The following is a 9464-nucleotide window of genomic DNA, read 5'->3' as shown; positions in this document are numbered from 1 at the left end:
CTTTTTATCATTGAAAGACACACTAGTAAACTGCAAGGATGCTAAATTAATTCTAATTATACCTATTGTTCAACTGTTTTTCACCTTGATCTCACTGGGGAATGTAGGTGAATGGAGCAGAACAAGTTAAGTGAGCTTTCTAGGCAGCTGTGAATGGATGGATAATTTCCTTTGGAAAATTTGGAAGGAATTGAGACCCGAGGAAAGAGAACAGACGGGCGGGAGTGGGGGGAAGTTCCCCAGCTGTAAACAACCAAGTCAAGACCCAGCTGCCTCCTGTGCGCTTCTGAAGGAACCACCTCCCCGTGTAAGTTTTAACTGGGATGTGCATTCAAAATGCGGCCCTTGAGGAGAGGAGCCAGTGTCACCTTTGGTAATTTAATAGTTTAGATGTTTTTTCTCTACAAGCGGCCACATCCAGAAGTCACTAGGGCAGGAGGGTACTTGTCTGTGCCAACTGTCATATAGGCTCTGATGCAAGGCTTCTGCTTTCCCATAAGCCAACCAAGGCCACCTAGTATAGAGACCTGGCTCTTAGTATTTCCTCAGTGTGTCGACTATCTGATTGAGTCAAGACCCCCAAGCGACTACCAGGTCTGTACTGATCAATCAATCGTTTCTATTGAGCACTTACGGTGTGCAGAGCACTGTACTAAACACCTGGGAGAGTGCAATACAACAGAGGTGGTAGACACGTACCCTGCCCACAACGAGCTGACAGTCTAGAGGACTGATGGGAGCTAAGGACTCTCCATCAGGAGCAGAGGCATTCGATCCCCAGCATTTGATTTCAGCAGGGAGTTTTCACAGATGGTGGTGGCTATAATAGCTATTAAACACGATGTGCAGGGCCCCGCACTAAGCACTGGGCAATAGTACCCAGGTGGGAATTAGATAGGGGACCCTCAAGGGGCTCACAATCTCTGAGCTCTACAAGATTTAATTGCTAGCTAAAAAGAATTCATATTCTAGGGAAATGGAGGTTGCACAGAATTGCAGTCACATGAATTCCCCAAGAAAGAAAGTCAGAGGAAAAAACACACACACCTCTCTCGCTGTCCCTCCAGTCTGCTCCAGTCAGGTTCAATATCCCAGCCAGGGTCTCTGGGTCTCAAAATAGGCTCCCTACTGGCTAACCACCACCTAAGCCCTCCGGCATTCAGATCTCCCTTTCTTTACCCGATGCAGGTGGTCCTGGGCCTCCAAGCTTGGATCTGATGGGTCACTCAGCAGTGTCTCGGAGCCATTACCTTCCTGATGTCCCCTAAGTCCCCCGAAGCAGAGTCGAGATACTGCTTCTTTTTTTTCTCTTTTGATGGCACTTGTTAAGCGCTTACTATGTGCTAGGCAGTGTATTAACACTGGGGTAGTTACATGCTCATCGGGTTAGACACATTATCCACATCCCACAGAAAGAGCACGGGCTTGGGCGTCAGAGGTCGTGGGTTCTAATCCCCGCTCCGCCACTTATCAGCTGTGTGACTTTGGGCAAGTCACTTCACTTCTCTGTGCCTCAGTCACCTCCCCTGTAAATGGAGATTAAGACTGAGAGCCCCACATGGGACAACCTGATTACCTTGTATCTACCTCAGCGCTTAGAAAAGTGCTTGACACATAGTAAGCGCTCAACAAATACCACCAGTATTATTAATATAATTATTATAATCCCCATTTTACAGGTGAGGGAACTGAAGCACAGAGAAGGTAAGTGATTTGACCCAGGTCACCCAGCAGACTCCTTGCTCCAGGCATTTATGGGTCTTTCTCTGAGCTTGGCATCTTTAAGGTGTTACCAGGTGCTGTGAAGGGTATATTATGCAGCGTTTTAGGGTCCTTAAGTTGGAAGAGGTGAAAATCACAGCCACCCAGTTCTTTCTTGTCCTCTGAGACAGGACAGTGTGTTTCCCAGAGTTTATACACACATATACAGTCCCATCCTCTGACAGAGCCGTCTTTCCCAGGAGGTGGGAAATGCATTTTCCTTTTAGGTGCTCCCCTGCTCTATTATTATCAAGGGCTGTTGAGTCGTTTCTAATTCAGAGCGACTCTATGGATATATTTTCTCCGGAGCATCCTGTCCTCTGCCATAATCCATAACCTAACGGTTTTTCCGTTATCGCTGTTATGGTCTCTATCCATCTAGCTGCCGGTCTGCCTCTTTCACGTTTTCCCTGGCATTAGCCTCTTCTCCAGAGAATTAGTCCTCCTGATTATATTGCCGAACTGTACATTCCAAGCGCTTAGTACAGTGCTCTGCACATAGTAAGCGCTCAATAAATACTACTGAATGAATGAATGATGTGTCCAAAATATGTTAATCTTAGTTAAGTTATTTGGCCTTCCAAAGACCACTTTGGCTTAATTTGCTCCAAAATCCATTTATTTGTTTTTCGGGCAGTCCGTGGGATTCACAAAAGCCTTCTCCAGCACCACAGTTTAAAAGAATCAGTGCCCTCTCTATCCTGTTTTTTCACTGTCCAGCTTTCGGATCCATTCATAGTCAGTGGAAAAACCAGAGCTGACAATTTGTATTTTTGTGGCAATTGTTACATTAGCCCATTTCATGACTTTTTCCAGGCTCTTCAATGCAAGGCTTCCTAACATTAATCTTCAGCGTTTTTCTTGACTACTAGTTCCTTTGTTATTGATTATCGATCCCAGGAGAGAAAAATTAGTTCCCCCACTCTGATAATAAGGGTGAATGGGGACTTCTTCAAATGCCGTCGAGCCATTTCTGACCCATAGCGACTCCATAGAGACACCCTCTTCAAAACATCCCATTTTCTGTCATAAAGTCATTCTGGTATGTACATCTGGAGAGTTTTTTTGGTAAAGATATGGAAGCGGTTTACCATCGCCTTCTTCTGCGCAGCAAAAACTTGAGTCTCCCCTGTGGTCTTTGATCAACATTTCGATGACTTGATCATCCGCCTTCGACTCTTTCCCATGCCGCTGCTGCCCAGCACAGGTGAATCGACTTTGTCCGACGCTTGGCTTAGACCTTTCCGTTATGGGTAGCCCTAAATGGCACAGCTCTAAACTTCATCAGTGTACCCAAACTCTCTTGTCATGATAAGGTGTCGATTCACAGAGAGCTACCAGCAGGAAGAAACAGGCTTTAGGTGGAAGCCACAGGGCAGAGAATAATATGGTGTAGTGACTATAGCATGGGCCTGGGAGTCAGAAAGTCAGGGGTTCTTATCCTGGCTCCGGCACTTGCCTGCTGTGTGATCTTGGAAAAGTCACTTCACTTCTCTGTGTCTCACTTACCTCATCTGTAAAATGGGGATTGAGACTGTGAGCCCCACACAGGGCAGGAACTGCTCCCAACCAAATTTGCTTGTATCCACTGCAGTGCTTAGCACAGTGCCTGACCCATAGTAAGTGCTGAACAAATCGTTATTATTCCTATTAATAATTAACACAATTATATATTATATAATATAATTATAATCATTGCTAATAATAACTATGGTACTTGTTAAGCACTTACTATGTGCCAGGCACTGTACTAAACACTGGGGTAGATACCAGATCATCAGGTTCCACATGGGATTCACAGTCTAAGCAGGAGGGAGACTAGGTAATGAATCCCCATTTGCAGATGAGGGAACTGAGGCACAGAAAGTTTAGTGACTTGTCCCAGGTCACAGAGCAGATTTGTGGCAGACCTGGGATTAGAACCCAGGTCCTCTGCCTCCCATGCCCGTGCTCTTTACACTAGGCCACTCTGCTTCTCAATCTGAGTACAGTAAAAAAGAAAAAACCCAAACAAAAAAACCACACGCCTCCTCCCCGCCCCCCCAGTTTCTGGATTCTGCACATCTGGAAAACTCAGTTAAACAGAGCCCGGCTATCCGAGGATGAGTAGCCTTTGTTAAGGTACCTGTTCATTCATTCAAAGTTGCTCCATGAATGAACACTGGAGAACTTGGGATCGCCCTAGGTCAGGGATTGGAACCTTGGAAGGATTTCGGGGAACCCCAATATAAAGGGTGGGGCTGCTGGCCCTGAAGCCCTTACTGAGGACCCTGACCAGGGATGGGCCTAGGACGAATTGTGACAGTTGGTTTGGGTACTGAGGCCCAGGCCCCACATGGCCCCACCCCCTCTGGCAAGCAACCATAAAGGACCAAATAAGCCTCTAGACCCCTCCCAGGACGGCACCTGGAGAGTTTCCAGTACTCTGCCAGGCTCGGCTACGGGAGGGAGAGTCCAGCAGAGACTTGCCCAATCCATTCCTAGCTTGGCCAGTGGCTAGCGAGGGGAAGGCCATCTGCTACGAGTCAAAACTCCCCTGCGCCGGGCAGCAGCGGCACGGGAGAGAGTCGAGGGCGGAGACTCAAGTTGACTGCGCGGAAGAAGGCGACGGTAAACCACTTCCGGATTTGGACCAAGGAAACCCTATGGACACACTAGCGGAACGATTGCAGTTGGAGGTGGGGCGCTCTGGGACAGATGTGTCCAAGGAGTCGCTATGGAAGAGAACCAGCATGGAGTAGTGGATAGAGCCGGGCCTGGGAGTCAGAAGGTCGTGGGTTCCAATCCCAGCTCTACCACTTCTGCTGTGTGACCTTGAGCAAGTCACTGCACTTCTCTGGGCCTCAGTTACTCATCTGGAAAATGGGAATTGAGTCTGTGAGCCCCACATGGGGCAAGGACTATGTCCAACTTGGTTTGCTTGGATCCACCCCAGTGCTCAGTACAGTGCCTGGCACATAGTAAGCGCTTAACAAATACCATCACTCTTATGACTTGGAAGCATAAGACAAGACCAGACCCCTAGAAGCCATGTCTCCAGGGTCTCATTCCTGTGTAAAATTTCAGAGAGGTTAAAGTGGGACAGAGAGCAAACTGAAAAGTTAGAGGAGACAGAAAGATAGCGAGCTTGAGGAGCAGCGTGACCTAGTGGATAGAGCCCGGGCCTGGGAGCCAGGAGACCTGGGTTTTAATCCTGGCTCTGCGACTTGCCTGCTGTGTGACCTTGAGTAAGTCACTTAACTTCTCTGGGTGCCAGTTTCCTCATCTATAAAAATGGGGTTACAATCCCTATTCTCCCTCCTATTTAGACTGTTAGCCCTGTGTGGGATGGGGACTGCGGCGGGCCTATCTTGTATGTACCCCAGCGATTCGTACGGTGCTGGGAAGTGCTAGGGAAGCAGCATGGCGTGGTGGATAGAGCTCAGGCCTGGGAGTTAGAAGGTCATGGGTTCTAATCCTGCTTCTGCCACTGGTCGACTGTGTGGCCTTGGGCCAGTCACTTCACTTCTCTGTGCCTCATTTACTTCATCTGGAAAATGGGGATTGAGACCGTGAACCCCACGTGGGACAGGGACAGTGTCCAACCCGATTTGTTTGTATCCACCCCAGCGCTTAGTACAGTGCCTGGCACATAATCAGTGCTAAACAAGTACCATTATTATTATGATTATAACACTTAGAGACTGTGAGCTCCATTCAGTACAGGGACTGTGTCCAACTTCATTCACTTGCCTCTACCCAGCGCTTAGAACAGTGCTTGACACAGAGCAAGCGCTTTAACTGAGACCATAAATAAATAGTAAGCACTTAAATACCACAATTGATATTAGCTAGAGTATATATATATATATAGATAGATAGATAGATATTAGTATACAGAAACAGAAAGAGAGAAAGAGAGAAGAGAGGGAAAGACAGAGACAAAGGGGGCAGAGAGAGGACTAGAGAAAGGAGAGGACTGAGAAAAGGGGGACAAGAGGTTACAAATAGAGAGGGAGATGGGGGACAGGGGATAAGGGGCACCCTATACCAATACAGACTGGCCTAGTGGCTAGAGCATGGGCTTGGGAGTCGGAAAGATCCGGGTTCTAATCCTGGCTCTGCCACTTGTCTGCTCTGTGACCTTGGCCAAGTCACTTAACCTCTCTGAGCCTCATTTACCTCATCTGTGAAATGAGGATTAAGACTGTGAGCCCTGTGTGGGACAGAGACTGTATCCACGATTGTCTTGTATCTTCCCCAGTGCTTAGTACAGTGCCTGGCACACGGTAAGAGCTTAACAAATACCATCTAGCCGGCACAGTCAATCACTCCATCACACACACACAGCCGTCACTGTTTGACGCTGCAATAATCCAGTGATCACTGCAAAATGCCAAAATAGTTCAAGAGGTTACATTCTCTCCACCTCCAGCTAAAACTGGGGGTTGAAGAAGCGTTTCATCAATTTTCAAGAAAGCAGATGAATTTATAAAAAAAATCAAAGAAGACACGGATGGAGAGAGAAGTTTAGAGGTGTGAAATGGCATTCAAAAGGTGTTGACCCGCTGACAGGTACTTTATGAAGACAAGAAGACTGTTGTCCTATCCAAATAGGACAAATTCTTTACTAAAGTTGAAAAACCACTAACATTGTCAGCAAACAAGCTTCCGGTTTTTTGGCCTCCTGCAAAGATTCATAATGATACTACGAGTGTTAATGTTGTGTTGTTATGCTTTGAATTACCGAAACAAAGATTAAACAAGAGTTTAGGAATGCTGAATAATAATGATGATATTTGTTAAGTGCTTACTATTTGCCAGGCATTGTATTAAGTGCTGGGATGGATGCCAGCAAATCAGGGTTGGACAGTCCCTGTCCCATGTGGGGGGGTCACAGTCTCAATCCCCATTTTACAGATGCGGTAACTGAGGCACAGAGAAGGGAAGTGACTTGCCCAAGGGCACACAGCAGACAAGTGGCGGAGCCGGGATTAGAACCCATGATCTTCTGACTCCCAGGCCTGTGCTCTATCCACTACGCCGTACTGCTGCACATAGCAGCACATAACATGTATAGGAATTTCATTATTTTTTCCAGAGGCTTTGGAACAGTCCCCGATTTACAGTTTGTAAGTCTATTGGAAAACGTGCTCCACACTGTAGCCATTCATAATTCGGTCATATTTTCCCAGATCGTAGCTCCACTGTATATGAGGTACATCTGTACTGGAGCATGGAGATGGGGAGACGAGGGCGAAGGAACAAAATTTCTATTGCCGGGGAGCAGAAATTCCCCACCCTCAGGAACAAGGGAAGGGGGCTGGTGGGGAGGGATTTTTCTCTTTAGCGTCCGGTCATCGTGTCGGAGCTGGTGGAATGGAATCTCACAAATGGCATGTAAGTCATCGGACTGTAAGCCCCTCGTTAGACTGTAAGCTCCTTGCGGGCAGGGATCGTGCCTGCCAACCGTATTGTACTCTCCCAAGCACTTAGGACAGTGCTCTGCACAAAAGAAGCGCTCGCTAAATACCATCAGTTGATTGAAGTCTGAGGGAAAGCACATTTCACTCTACAGACACTCACGATGCATCCACACTGTTGAGCACCACATCATGACTGTAAAAACCTGTAGGTACCGACAACGACATGCAGACCCAGACACACAAGCACGCTCAGTTCTACTATGACATGGAGGTTACCTTCTCGCAGAACCCTGAATTAAGGAAAACTCACGTTGTAGTACTCACCCCATGCCCCACCCCACACGCATGCGCACGACCGTCTTTTCCAACACCGCATTGCGCTGAATCGGAACAGATGCGCATCGTCAAGAGAACATTCCCTAATCCTACAGTCTCCTTCTAGCCAAGATGCAGAGTGAAAACACGTGTTCTGGCAGAAGTGAGTAAGGAACTCGGAGCCACCGCTGGCTAGGTCTTGCCAGCCGAGCAACCGGCCGCCACCCAGGGATGCCTCTCGGCACCATTCTGAGACAGGTCGCCAGTGCCCCCGTCACCTGGGGCCCTCTGCTGATTCTACCATCTGTGAGGAACGCTGCTGCCAAAGCCACCCAAATCCTATCAGCAGGGCTCCCTGCTGTCATCGCCCGTAACCCTGTCACCAGGGGCTCAGCAGGAAAGCATAACAGGGTCCAGGTGACGAGAAGCGGCGCGGCTTAGTGGATAGAACACAGGCCTGGGAGTCAGAAGGACCTGGGCTCTCATCCCGGCTCCGCCACGTGTCTGCTGTGTGACCTTAGGCGAGCCAGTACTTTCCAAGCACTTAGTAGAGTGCTCTGCACACAGGAAGCGCTCAATAAATGCGACTGAATGAACCTAACTCGTCTGGGCCTCAGTCACCTCATCTGTAAAATGCAGATTTAGATCACGAGCCCCATGTGGGACAGGGACTGTGCCCCTCCTGATTAACTTGGACCTACCCCAGCGCTCAGAACAGTGCTCGGCACATAGTAAGCTTAACAAACACCATAATAATCATTATTATTAGCAGCAGGTCCCCGTGGTGAGAGTTTCCACAGGGCCAAAGTTCCCATCCGTGGGACCAGAAAGGCTACTGCAGCTCTTGCGGGCACAGAACGTGTCTACCCACTCTGTTCTGTTGTAGTCTCCCCAGCGCTTAGTGCTCTGCACACAGGACGTGCTCAATAAATACCACTGATTGATTGAATTATTGATATTGGTTCTGGCTGGCCCCTAAAAGGACCGTAAGCTCGCTATGGGGAGGGAACGTGTCTAGTAACTCTGTGGTACTGTACTCGCCCAAGCGCTTAGTACAGGACTCTACACACAGTAAGCACTCAATAGATCTGTTTGATCGATCGATCGATTGATCGTGACAGATTCCGTGTGGTGAAGCCCTTGCAGGGACCTGAAGGTCCCTGGGCATTTTCAATTTAATCGTGGCTTGCGTGAGCCTGCCAGCATCTTTCAAATAGGCCACCAAGTGGACCCTGGATTGAAATGACTTCTGATTCCCGGGGACCTGGGCTCATTACAAAATGGAGGGCTGGAGAGGAAGTCAGTGTGCGGCATGTAGGATAGCCTTCTCAAAAAAGACAAGGGAATATTTCACCCTGCCACGCTGCTGAATGGGATTCTGAGGGGAAGGGTACCAGATGAGCAGCCTGCCTCATTTCCGGTTGCCATTTCTTTATGTCTTCCCACACGGTGAAATGACATGTGTGTGTGTCGGGGGAAGACGTCCCTCCCTGCACCCCGAACTTAAGGGAGGCCCCAGGTTTTCCAGAAACTCGGAGTCACTGCGAGAGTTGTGATCAACTGACTGGCTGACTCTCATCTGAGGTGATTCCAAGTGAGTTGAGGTGCTTCCATGTTCCCCTAGAGATTTCTAGCAGCTTGGGGTGGGGGATTCTCCCAGGCCTTCTTCTGGCCCAAATAACCCTCAAAGTCACTGGCAAAAGGTGTTCCCACTGTCCTCAAGCCCGTGGTTTTTCTTTTTCCATGACAGGTCTTTTTTTGAGAAGTCCTAAAAAGTACCCCTAAAAATTTACCCCTCAACCCACTGTCTTGGCTGTTCAGATAAGCACCCCCAAATGGAAAAGGAATCATTTGGAATCCAGCTAGTCAGTCCAGCTTCAAGAGGGCTGGTTGCTGAAAGTGAAGAATGGTTTTTCAGTCTTCCTCTCCCTCTTTTCCCCTCGGGAGGAGAGAGGGTGGATGCCAAACCCCGGGATGATTCTG

At 48.3% G+C, this 9464-nt stretch overlaps 1 non-coding gene across 1 annotated transcript; it reads left to right on the top strand.

Moving 5' to 3' along the window:
- Positions 1-4149: 4149 nt before the first annotated feature.
- Positions 4150-4287, top strand: LOC114807176. Its single transcript, XR_003755229.1, has one exon. It is a non-coding gene; the product is annotated as a small nucleolar RNA SNORA7 (small nucleolar RNA).
- The last annotated feature ends 5177 nt before the right edge of the window (positions 4288-9464 follow it).

The sequence above is a fragment of the Ornithorhynchus anatinus genome, chromosome X1, assembly GCF_004115215.2.
Source record: "Ornithorhynchus anatinus isolate Pmale09 chromosome X1, mOrnAna1.pri.v4, whole genome shotgun sequence".
NCBI classification, from domain to species: domain Eukaryota; kingdom Metazoa; phylum Chordata; class Mammalia; order Monotremata; family Ornithorhynchidae; genus Ornithorhynchus; species Ornithorhynchus anatinus.
This window is presented reverse-complemented; position numbering and strand designations above follow the sequence as displayed.